We start from the raw sequence: 13,866 nt of genomic DNA, 5'->3' as shown, positions 1-13,866 counted from the left end.
GTCACTGAGTGCAAGGGAAAAATAATAAAATATAGTCTATAAGTTATTAAACAGTAAAACATTAACGTTTTAAGAAGTACAGGTACATTGAGCCCTACTGGAGTGGTTGCGGGTAAACTATATTTTAAAGACTGTGTAACACAACAGGTAAGTAACTAACAGCAGCTAAAATATATATGGATCATCTCTCGGTAGTAGATCCCTTTTGAAAGGCGCTACACGACGGCTGTGGTATAGAAATTACATTTTCTATGTGAACGCTCAAATTTGTGCCTCTGGTAATGTGCCTTACCGGCATTTAAAGAAAATTAGTTTTGTGTCCTCTGCACTGTTAAGAGAGAAAGGCTTTGGTTTGGGATAAAAGGTGTAAAGAAAGGAAAGTTGCCTTTTTCTTTTATATAGTATAGAGAGATGTGTTCGCTGACGTTATGATCGCCTTTTGGGTCTTGTGTAGACTGGTGAGACGTCCCCGCCATTAATCGGCTGTGATGGCACTGTCAGTCCTCCACTCGTGTGCGTGTCTTCATAATCCGAGGTGATGACCTCATAATCGTATACGTGCAAAAGAAAGTGTGAATCGCCTTAATATTATTTTTCCGTGGTGTAGAAAAGGGGTCCCGTGTTTGCACTTGTCTGGGCTATAGCGCAGGGGGAGGATGAAAAAATATAAAAGTGCTCACTTTGACTTAAGGCAGAAGCGCAGTCAGCGCCTCAAAGGCGGCACAGCTATGCACGCGCTGGCTGCTCGACTTTTGCTGGGCAGGAGACCACAGTTTTTGCAGACACGTTCATGATATCAAAAGTCTCAGCGCTCTTTGGAGGTCATTCATATATATATATATATAGCAAAATACCCGCCTACGCAGCGAGAAGTAGTGTGTTAAAGAAGTAATGAAAAGAAAAGGAAACATTTTAATAATAACGTAACATGATTGACATTGTCATGAGTGTTGCTGTCATATATATGCCTGCCTAAATAAGTCACCCTCACTTTGCTCTTACTTTATTTACCGCTCATTTAATCATGGCTATTGGCGGAAAAATTATAAAATGGAAGGAGGATGGCTTTACCAAAACAATTATTGATGGCTTAATCGATTATTCATAAAGCTTGAATTGGTGATGTTTTTCTGTGTTAACCTCATATTTTTTCAGACTTCTTCTCAAACTAAGGTGGTGCGAGGGTAAAATGAATCGGGATGCGCTGATCAATGTAATCCGTGTACCAGGAAATCATGCATTGACAAAAGCTCCCTTTGCTTGTAATGCAAAGTGTGATTAAATGCATTATTTTTAACGCGTTATGGAGCACATGCATCGAAGCTTCTCAGCTGTGCTTGTGCTAAGAAAAGGAAAGATTTTAAAAATAACGTAACACGATTGTCAATGTGACCTTTTGTAAGTAGTGCCTGGAGGATTCAGTGTGGAGAAACTCGAGAGATAGCGTGTGTATTAACTTGTGGATTTTTCTGTGAGTATTTGGTGGCAGTCTGACGAAGTTGCTTCGAAAGACAGCATTAGCCGCGGAGCTCAGCTCAGACCGAAATTAGATGAATGGGAGGGGAGATGATGACGTGACTCCCCACCGCCCTTAACTGTCAATCCCCACAAACACAGTCTCGAATTTGCATAAGCACACCCCTTCACCTACAATTTTAACTTAGTTACAAAGTGATCAAAACTCGCGCTTATATCCCGCGTCCTCTCATTAACCTTGTATCCCGCATTACCTGTGGGCATGTGAAACGCCAGCGGTAGCCTGTCTATGAACTTAATTTAAAGTTTAGGTTTGCTTTCTTTCCGAGGCAGCAACACTCATGAATATGGTAGTATATGTCACTCGCTCGCTTCTTATTGTTTTTCGCTGCCTTCTCAATTATATAATGCATGTTTTCTTAAGCACTTTTTGGAGGTCTTCCTGGTTTTCTACGCACTGCGTTGACAATCAGTTCACGTGATTACGTGGGAGGCGTGATGATGTCACACGAAACTCCGCCCCCCCACGTCATTCCAGCTCAACTCCATTACAGTTAATGGAGAAAAATACCTTCCAGTTATGACCATTACGTGTAGAATTTCGAAATGAAACCTGCCCAACTTTTGTAAGTAAGCTGTAAGGAATAAGTCTGCCAAATTTCAGCCTTCTACCTACACGGAAAGTTGGAGAATTAGTGATGAGTCAGTGAGTGAGTGAGTGAGTCAGTGAGTGAGTGAGTGAGTGAGTGAGGGCTTTGCCTTTTATTAGTATAGATTAGCTCAGGGCTTTCTCTTGGGGATCCTCATCTCAGACTAAAGCATGCATGCATGAAATTAACTAAACTAAAATGCTCCGCACTTTTCTCTTTATCCATAGGAGGGGCTAGGGAGACACTTGCGTCCTCCAACAAGCCTACCTTAAAGGCACGCCCAACCCATCTCAAGCGCCGCACCATGCTTAAATGCCAAAGGCAAAGTTAAAACCGCACCCCTAGCAGTTCAACAATTAAAACAGGTAAGTGTTTTTTCTTTTTACTATGTGAAAGTCAACTTTTGTTTAAATTGGTAATGCCTAGCAGGCAGATTACCACAAGCACACAGGTCATCAAAGCTTAAATAAAGGCTCTTTACAGCAGTGTGGTTCAGAATAGCATTTCTGGGTGCACAGGACATTGAAGCTTGAAGCTAGTTACCCTCCTGTCAGCTAGAAAAGGATGATAAGGTTACAGTGAGCACATGATCATCAAAACTGGAACAATAATGTTTGGAAAAATGTTATCTGGTCTGAGCCTTGAACAGGGGAGAGTCCCGAGGCTTTGGAAAACATCTTGCATCACCCCAGTCCCAAAGGTATCACGTCCTATTCAGCTGAATGACTTCCAGCCTGTCGCTCTGACGTCACATGTGATGAAGACCATGGAGCGGCTGCTGCTTCACCACCTGAGGCCACAGGTTCGCCATGCCCTCGGCCCTATGCAGTTTGCATACCAGGAGAAGGTGGGAGCGGAGGATGCCATCATCTATATGCTACACCGATCCCTCTCCCACTTGTACAGAGGCAGTGGTGCTGTAAGAATTATGTTTCTGGACTTCTACAGCGCCTTCAACACCATCCAACCTCTGCTCCTTAGGGACAAGCAGACAGAGATGTGAGTAAATTCCTACCTGGTAGCATGGATCGTGGACTATCTTAAAGACAGACCTCAGTATGTACGTCTCGGGAACTGCAGGTCTGACATTGTGGTCAGCAACACAGGAGCGCTGCAGGGGACTGTACTTTCTCCAGTCCTGTTCAGCCTATACTCCAATACAACTTGGAGTCCTGCCACGTGCAAAAGTTTGCAGATGACACTGCTATCGTGGGCTGCATCAGGAATGGGCAGGAGGAGAAGTATAGGAAACTAATCAAGGACTTTGTTAAATGGTGCGACTCAAACCACCTACAACTGAACACCAGCAAAACAAAGGAGCTGGTGGTGGATTTTAGGAGGCCCAGGCCCCTCAAGGACCCCGTGATCATCAGAGGTGACTGTGTGCCGAGGGTGCAGACCTATAAATACCTGGGAGTGCAGCTGGATAATAAATTGGACTGGACTGCCAATACTGATGCTCTGTGTAAGAAAGGACAGAGCCGACTATACTTCCTTAGAAGGCTGGCGTCCTTCAACATCTGTAATAAGATGCTGCAGATGTTTTATCAGACGATTGTGGCGAGCGCCCTCTTCTATGCGGTGGTGTGCTGTGGAGGCAGCATAAAGAAGAAGGATGCCTCACGCCTGGACAAACTGGTGAGGAAGGCAGGCTCTATTGTAGCTGGACAGTTTGACATCCGTGGCAGAGCGACGGGCACTGAGCAGGCTCCTGTCAATAATGTAAAATCCACTGCATCCACTGAACAGGATCATCTCCAGACAGAGGAGTAGCTTCAGCGACAGACTGCTGTCACTGTCCTGCTCCATTGACAGACTGAGGAGATCGTTCCTCCCCCACACTATGCGACTCTTCAATTCCACCCGGGGAGGGTAAATGTTAATATTATACAAAATTATTGTCTGTCTGTTATACCTTCATTGTTATCACTCTTTAATTTAATATTGTTCTTTATCAGTATGCTGCTGCTGGAGTATGTGAATTTCTCCTTGGGATTAATAAAGTATCTATCTATCTATCTATCTATCTATCTATCTATCTATCTATCTATCTATCTATCTATCTATCTATCTATCTATCTATCTAAATCTTGATTTCTATTTCAATGAAGAAGCTAGGGTCAGAAATTGGTATAAGTAACACTTATACACAAATCAATCCTGGCTTGTGTCTAGGGTACAGACTGGTGGTATTACTGGAATGGTTTCTGGAATGTTTCTTGGTAACCATTAGGCCTACTGTTGTGAACTGAGCATCACTGAAATATCATAGTATACCTAAACCTTGCTGTTGCGTCCACTTATGGCCACAGCCTACCCTTTTGCAATATCTCCCGTAGTAGAATGTGCCATGTTACAGAACATGCATAACCTCAAGCTGTTTGCAAAAGCATAGATAGCTTATACATTATGAGCACCACCAACACACAAGCAATAATTCTTAATACTAATAAATAAATATTTTGATGCACGTACATAAAAGCATTGTAACATTTAGCGACATTTGTAGATTTTATTCACATGCATTATGTTTAGCACATCATGTTTAGAAGGAAAAAATGTGTGAAATGTGGTACGTTTATAGCCATACATTTTTCATAGAAGCCAATTGCTACCATTAAATCTATATAGGAAAATGTGTGGGGTGAAGAAGCTGACTCTGCTTTCACCTCTCTTTAACTTGCTATATGTTTCTCTTGTTTTGTCAACTCTTTAGAATAATTTCTTATGGTTTTGATAAATTATTAATTGTTAGCCAAACCAGTCCAGTGCTAAAGCAGTGTTTATACAGGGTCTGATTTCATTTGACAGTGCCTGAAGGTGCCTTAAATCATAAAGAAAATATGTCAAGCATGTCTAGAAACTGGATAAAGAGCTTAAGTCCCCTGTCATGGATTTCTTGGGGTTCTCGAACCGTTACAGTCCATGAAATGTTGTCTCATTCATCTTTAACACAGCACCCTGACATCCATCCTAGTTAAACATGAAGTGTAAGCGATATGATAAAATACTGACAATTGCATTTTGTCTGAAGTCAAGTGTATTGATGTGAGTAGGTGACCTTCTTGCAATAAATCACACAAAATGTCACAAACAGCGACCAGCTTTTTAGCTAAAAGATGAACAAAACACAAGATTTTCAAGGAACACCTATGGAATGGATTAGCCTTTCAAATATGCACTAAATATTACACAGAAAACGGCAGTATGTGCTACAGTAAAGTCAGTCAACTTCTACATAAAAACTGTTCCTAAATGTATTAAAATAAATTCACTATTGATTGTTGACTCCAAATTGACCCCATTTGAATTAGTGCAATTGTACCTAGCAATAGGCTGGCATCTTGCCCAGGCCTGGTTTTATCTTTGCACCTGGTAATCCTGGAATGGTTTTCTGCTCCCCGTGCTCCTGAATTAGTTAATCAGGTTTAGAAAAAGTGGATGGAAACATAGGCATGAAAAATACATTAATTATTAAAAGTTTATACACGTTAATTGGATTTCAACAATACTATTAATTTAACATGTTATTTTAAATCATTCTGCCTTATTAGGAATTATATTGAATTGTAAATTGTGCATTATCTTCTTTAGCCTAGCAATCATGGAATGTTTAACAGGCTGATATACATAATCATAAACAATTGTTGCTTTGAGACAACAGAAAAGTATATTTTTTTTCTGGTTCATTTACAGTTGTTTTAAGTTGGGTCATCATGGGACTAGTGTTTTCCAATAGCCATATGACTGAAGCTATATGAGTGTTATAGGTCCAGATGGATGTTGACAGCACTGCATAAATATTGGACAAGGCTTAATGGTACAGGCCTTTAATTGGCTGAGTGAAATGTGGCTTGGCAAATAACCATTAGTATTAGGAGGATGAAAATGGATCCACATTCATTGTACTCTCTTAAATGATAAAGTGCTGACTCCAGGGAGGCTGAATCTTGTCAAACTGTTCATTCCCATGGGGTCTTTCTTGGCAGAGAATTCAGATTAAGTTTTGCATCTTGTTTAAGACAAAGAGCAGATGGATTGTGGATTTCTAACCCAATTTAATATTTTATACATTGGTAGAATATCCCACACTGCACCTGATGCAAAATAATACATTTAAATAAAATGTAATACTTAGTAACTTGAAAAAGATATACGTTTGGTTGACAGACCAAGTTTCAAAGGTAATTTGTGTTTTCCACTTGCAAAGAGAGAGTGTTTATAAAAATTTAATTTACCCAATTTTATTTTTTGTTAATAGATTCTGTCACAACTGTGAGTGAGGACCCAGTACAAACTGTAATTATAAGTTCAGCGTGTAGTCAGGTCATAAGACGTCCTGGTGGCAAATCCTCCAGCAATACCAATGTTGGTGTTGACAAAGCTCCACCACCAACAGAGGGAGCAACACTCCAGTGAATGGAGGTCCGAAGAGTGCTACTCCTGGGGTACCTAAACAAATAATGCCACTAGGTGACAGCACTGATAAATTACATATGGATCCTTACTTCACCTCAGTTCAGGGTTCAAGAATGCAGGAACACGTTGGTCCTCCAGATGAGTTCATAGAAGACGGCCCCAAGAATTTAGAAAGTCCTGCCTAACCCTGAATCATTGGAGCTGGGTGAATTAGGTTGGCGACAGTGCAACTGGATGAAAGAAGTGAGGCTGGAGAATGATGTGAAAGAGCAGAAGGAATACATAGGGAGAAATTCAATGAGATACAACCTTGTGGATAAATATTTGGAATCCTATGTGATACATAGGGTTAAACCCTAATTAGTCCTGAACAAAAAGCTTGCTGGCTCGCTGTTTTCAGTCATTTTGTTGTGTTGTATCTGCTCTAACCTATACTTGTCGGTTTATCTTTATTTTTGCAATAAATTATATGCATTTTTAATACTTTGGGTCTTATTGACGTACTTTGGTGCCCGTAATCTGTTCACAGGTGCTCCCCTAAAGGCCACATTGCACATAAAGCTTTTTCTTGGCATATTTTATCTTTGATTTTGTCTTTATCATAGTAGAAGCCACATTCTATAGGTCTAAATTATTAATAAAAACACATCAAGTAACTGATTCTTTAAGTATTAACTTTTTTGTTATGGTGACCTTGGTAGGCAGTTGTGCAACCAATAGACTTCAGAAATCACACAATCATCGGGACTTCATCTGTGTGGAACTACTAGAAGATGTTTTACATGCATTTACATTACACAGTAATTATGTACTGTTAAAATCTGTTCATGGGCTGTGTCATCTCAAAAGGTATGCTTTATTCCCATCTTTCGTGTTTATAAAAAATGAGGTTTTCACTTTTTATGTTCAAGGCAAATGCCATTGTGGTATGTTTTGGCAATGCAATGTGCTTGGAGATACTGTGTTGAATTTAAATTGTATTTAATTAAGTGCAAGTCACACAGTGCTTAATGCTGTTACCTCTGAGCTAAAGAGACCTGGGCTCAAATAACAGTCCTGCAAAAATCTGTTTGGATTCGGAAGATATCTGCAGTTGTGTGGGTTTTTTCAGGTACTCCTGTTTCCTTTGGTAATCCCAAAGACAAGCAGAATGCGCAGGCTTAGAAAATAAATTTACGTATGATACCAAGAAGAGACAAGTTGAGAAAGACTGTACTGTGTGCAAAAGGGGCGGATGAATCAGGAGAAATCATTAACTATAAAAAACCCAGAGATGCCATGAGGAACAAAACTTTCCAGGTGCTGGATAAATGAGCATTAAGGGAAAGTTTTTGATAGGGTGGAATTTTAGTGAGAGCTGACTAAAAGATTTGTTAATTCAGTGGCAAAATTGACCATTTAAAACTTGCTCAAGTTTACTTTTAGGCTTATTGACATTTGTACACAGTACTTGCATGTCCCCTGCAGACTAGTGACAGAAATATAAAGCCAACAATTGATAATGAATACAACAGTTTAATTTACACAAAGCAATGTAATTTTAGTGTTATGTCATTGATAAGAACAACAATGGTTTGATGTTTAACTAAACCCAAGACTGAGTCAGGTTAGTGAGGAATTTAATGACGGAGTTGGGGGGAGATCCTAAAACCAGTTTGGCAAATGTTTCTCTGCAGAACACTCTCACTCAACCCCCACAGGAAAGCCAAATTATCTAGCTGGCAAGCATGAGCTCAACAAATGGTTTTGGGGGCAGGTGTGGAAGGTATTGTGCCCCCCCATTGCCTGAAGTATGGCTATTTGGGTTTGGCTTGAATCAGAGGCCATTCTGTAGCACAACGCCCTATTGGTGTAAGGATTTGGACAAAGAATGTATGGATTCGATTGCTTTACCCCTCCCTCTCTCTCTGACACCATCATGATGAAGGAGCATCTCACACACCATGGACTGAAAAGAAGACCACACTGAGAAGCACAACTGAAGAAAGCTGACAAAAAATGATGACTTAACTAGAGACATTTTGAGTAACTAATAAGTCTTTGCACTTCCTGACATTATACATCAGTATTTATCAGGTTGTATGGTTGCCAATATTCAAATGTATTTTATTATTTGATGAATATTATCAATAATACATTATTTAAGTTGTAACTTAACTCCTGTTTGTCTTTTACTCATTGTACTTTCCTGAGGTTATAGATATAGTAGGGAAGGTGGGGAGAATTTATAAAGTACAATACCTTATAAACAGTGGTAAGTCAATGGGATTTGAGGTATTCTGACAAAGGCTACACATTAAAGAATACAAAAGGGGAAAGTACAGTAATATAGAACTCTACCAAGATAAAACATGCAGTATATAAGAAACACACATCATCATGATGTTGACCATATGCGTGACACCCGAGTAGCCTTATTACCTTAGGATAACAACTGCCACAAACTAGTGGTTAGCGTACTAATGAACCTGTTCCAATTTGTATAACAGAGTAGTCAAAAAAGTGATAGTGCAGGATGGAGGAGATCTTTATTAATTCTATTTTCGTTTTTAATCAATGTCTTATATTCTACTTGCCACAGTAACTGTTGAAGACAGGCAATAGAATAATTTAAAAAATTGATTTGCCCTATGTGTACCTTCAGCACCTTTCTTCTGTATTCATGTGTCTCTGAACCTCTCTTCGCTGGATATCCCTCTCTCGAGTGTGTTCCCATAAATCCTGATTCTTAGACTCATTATTTTTGAGGCACTTTTGTTACCTCTTGTTCTTTTATCCTGTCTTTGAAGATGACTCTCTCATCAAGCCTTATAAGCCTTACTCCTCCCTTTGCATCTCAAATTCGCACATTCTCTTTCGTCTAGTCACTAAAGCCAAATTTACCAATCAGATTATTCAGTAGGACTGAACATACAGACTTTAGTATTTTATCAAATAGTAGATATGTTCTAGAATAGTGGTTCCCAAAGTGTGGGTCATGACAGAATTTATAAAATAAAAAAGAAAAACCCTTATTAAGACATTTATTAACTCCATGTTATAAAAGAAGCATTGCGTTCAAGTATGAACTGATGCCCTGTCTATGGATTCATTTTGATAGTCTTAAGCTGGAGAAAGCCAAAGGATTGTTTTGCACTGAAAAGCGAATTTAATTATTGTTCGAGATTGAAACATCTGCACCAGAATTTGATTGCTACTCTGTAACCACCACACTGGGATCATGTTGGACAAGATGGCTAGCAGTGTTTGAGTTGTTCACGAATGGCAAAGGAATAATTTTACTAGATAACATATATCGTAAATGACAAAACAAAGGAGAAGGACATTATTTTTGCACCATGCAGTTCTGGATATGCAGGAAGTATTTTCTACTTTGGAAAATACTGGTGGGCTGGAGGATTACAAAAGTGCACTAACCGCTTTAAATGCTTATCTCGTGTCCCAGGTGAACACAGATTTTGTAAGGCAAGCTTTCTACCAGTTGACACAAAAGTAAGGTGAGACTACTCAACAGTTTGTTACGTAGATCAGGTAAGCAGCTAAAGACTATGATTTCGAGGGTGACAGAGACAAACAAATCAGAAATGTGGTATTAAGCAAGGAGGAAGTTGGTAGAAGAGGGTTTAAGGCTCACGCTAATACAGTCACTTGAGAAGGCAGTACTGTGTAAGCTCAGAATTTACCATATTAAACATAGTTAAATTTTCCATGAGTTCTTGATTGCACTGAAATGAATCAAATGTATTTTTGTCAATGGAAGTTGACCAGTAGTCAAAGTTTAATAAATAAAATTTATTATTATTTTTATTGTTAATATTATTAGTAATATTTTCTGCCATGACACTTATTCTTCTTTGGATCATATTATTGGAGAGAGGCATTGTTTTGAGCTTGTCAATCTCTTTTTTACCAAACATTATTTGCACAGTTGTCAGTAAAATCAGATTTTCAGCAATTGCATGTGGCTGCTGGCTTTTGCAATGCGAAATGCAACTTGATATTTTGCTAGTGATGATTTTTCATTAGTGGATGCCGAATTAAAATGGCTTGCTCCTTGTGGAGGTAGTTTAACTATCTGTCAAAGAATTTTACAGGTTTGTCTTTTTTGTCTGGATGTTTGGTATTTAAATGTCGAAGTAGCTTTGACGACTTCATACTTTCTTGATAGTATCTTGTTAAATATTCGATATTGTACTTGTCACTCAACAGCACAGCTCAGAAATGATGCCTCATTGTGGTTCACTGCTTATATAAATAAAGCCAAGTTGAAATTTCCAGAGGATTCTAGTGTCATTGAGTGACAATGCAGCAATTAAAAGTAATTAGCACACACTTTCTCGAACATGGTGGAAAGTTAAGGAAACACAAAGAACAAAGACAAACAAATTGGGCTACTGGGTAACAGATAGCACCAGTATTTCTATTATTTAATAACTATTTTACCACCACTCAGTTGCTGTTTGTTTAAGAATGGGATTGAATATGGTAGTGAGGGGGTCACAAACAAAATTCTCTCCCAAAAGTGGGTTGTACCTTAAAAAACATTTGTGAACCACTCTCTTAGACAGAAGGGAGCTGTGTGCCAGTAAATGTTTGCAGTGCTTTATGGTTCTAAGAATAGCAGGTGCATTACTAGACTGTTATGCTGTCAGTGAGGAGGGATTATACTGTGTGTATGTATCTAAATGCAAATGATTTCCTATTTGTAATTTCTAACTTACAGAATTCACAGTGTTGAAGTGGGTAATGTAAAATATGTATAACTAAGTGGTTCACATATGCTGGAGACTGTCAGAGAGTGAACAGTGAAGGTCACAGGGTGTTAATTTTGTGCAGCTCATCCCTTCAGGAAAGAGTGCCTAGAAGGTCTGCAGAGAGCAGCATTTGGTGAGGAGCTTAGTGAAGATGATAGACACTTATATTTCTTATCTGTGGTTGCCTTGCAAATTTTCAATGATTATTCATTATAGTATTCCTGTATATATATATATTAATACTGAAATTACAAAGTGTGTGAAAAGTAGCAAAGAAGTTTATTAATGCTATACTGAAGCTTTAGATATTTGTCAATAATTTCTTTACATCCCTAGTCAGTTGCAAGAATCTGTTTATGAATCTGGGCATCTCGTTAAATTCTCTGTAATGCTCTCTTAGCTGCATCATTTAAGACAAATACTTAAGTTTTTATAAACCAAACTTCGTTAAACCCTCACATTTACTAAATGTAGAGCTGAACATCTTTTGCACATATTGTTTTCTGCAGTCAGTGGTACACTGTATGAAATATCAATGTCGGGCATCTGATTGGATACGTAAATCTTCATTTGATAACATTGATTACAACATAATGTCACTGTAGAATTATATACAGTTATGATTATAATTACAAATAAAATATACAAGCAGATTATGTTCTCTTAAGTGTGAAATTAACACTTTGTGAATATAAAATATTATAAATAAACATAAGAAAAGCTTTCAAGAGAGCTGTAGACTGAAACAAAATTAATGATCAATTTCTTATCCAAGGGGCACACAAAACAAAAATAAAATAATAATGACATAAAAAATATGTACAGGTACCATTACTATGAATATTTATTTCTACAAAAAATTTGTATCATTTGTCAGATATATAAGGAGCAGGTCTAGCCATAGTACAGAGTTTATTTTAGACTAAATGATATTTTTTGGCTAGTTGTAATAAACTGGAACCAAAGATTCGATTGACATGATGAATATAAAAGGCTGCAGACAGCTCTCTGCTCCCTAATGTGGGTAAACATTTTATTTCAAATATGCAAGCCAGCGTTTGCCTCTTTCTTTTGCTTTTAATATTATGCATTGGATTCCCTCATATGGAACAACTTTAGCTGAGTTTGGGGTGACTTCCTCATCTCTAACTGCCAAAAGTCTTGCAAATTCATGCACATAGTAATTAGAAAAAATTAAGTAAAGTCTGCAAATTATGATATAGAAAGTGTAATCTTCATAGAGCAGTTTGGAAATAATTGAAAACACTATTTGACAAAATAGTCAAATCCTAAACTGTACTTAATATTCACTACCCATTGGATCTCCAAAAGAAGGTTATAAATTATTTATCTATATATCATCCTCTTTAATAAAACCCCTGTGTGCGTCCAGGTGTTCGTGTGTGTGTCTTCTGGTGAAGTGCGCATGTATGGGCCGCGCTGTGCATTGCACTGTGCCCCGCCCATGCGCACGGCACCGTGGACGCACACACACTGGAAGCCGGGCACACAGTGAATGGCCTAGCTGCTGCCGCGCATGATAAGCAAATAAAGCGCACACACTGGAAGCTGGGCACACAGTAAATGGCCTTGCCAGGGCCGCGCATGATAAGAAATAAAGGATACCATTGCTGGGGAGAGTGCTGATTGGGTAGTCGTGCCCGGCACATAAAATCCATTGCTGGGGAGACGTCACACATACAATAATCAGCTGCACGCCAGCACAGATTAAAATACTTGCTGGGGAACTAAACAGTACTTGCTGGGGAGACGCCACGGGCACGACTATCAGCTACATGACACACACATCAGTTGCTGGGGACACTCGCTGATTGCCCACTGTTGTGACAGAAAATTAAAGTCATATTACGGACATCAAAGCCAGTCTTACTGTCAGAGAAAATTACAGGAATTTTACGAAAATACAAACCAGTATTACTGCAAGAGAAAATTAAAGACACACAATACAGTGACGCATATTACAGCCACATACAAGCCAGTATTACTGTAAGAGAAAATATTACGGACGTATCTACTAACAACATGCCACCCAAAAAAAGGACACGTCAAGTAGGACAAAAGACACAGACAATCAAATCCTATATAAGCAACATCTCCTGGAAGAATTACCAGAACCAGTATTCAGCCATGGTCAGTTACTGTATATGTTGCATTATCAAGAGTTAGAAGTTTTCCAGATGTTGTTGTCAAGGTTGTAGATGGTCCTGAACAACGCAAACTGTTGCCAAACTCAGACAGAATATTTACAAGAAATGTTGTCTATAATGAAATTGTATAGAAAAATTTCATGAGGTAAAAAAATAGAAAATGTTACCTAAATATCTTCTTCAGATATTGTGTCTTACAGATTGTTACAAATTTTACACTAAGGCAATATTAATTATACTTACTGTATTGTCATATACATTTCTATTTTATTTTTATTATTATTTTACTTTAGGCTTCTTGCAAAAATATTTTTGACAAAAAAAAAATTAAGACAAGAAAGAGGTCAAGGTCCCATGTCATTTAATATACGTAGACTGTTCCTACTAATGTTCTTGCAC

Source organism: Polypterus senegalus, chromosome 10, assembly GCF_016835505.1.
Source record: "Polypterus senegalus isolate Bchr_013 chromosome 10, ASM1683550v1, whole genome shotgun sequence".
Taxonomy (NCBI): domain Eukaryota; kingdom Metazoa; phylum Chordata; class Cladistia; order Polypteriformes; family Polypteridae; genus Polypterus; species Polypterus senegalus.
Note: the sequence above shows the minus strand (reverse complement) of the source record.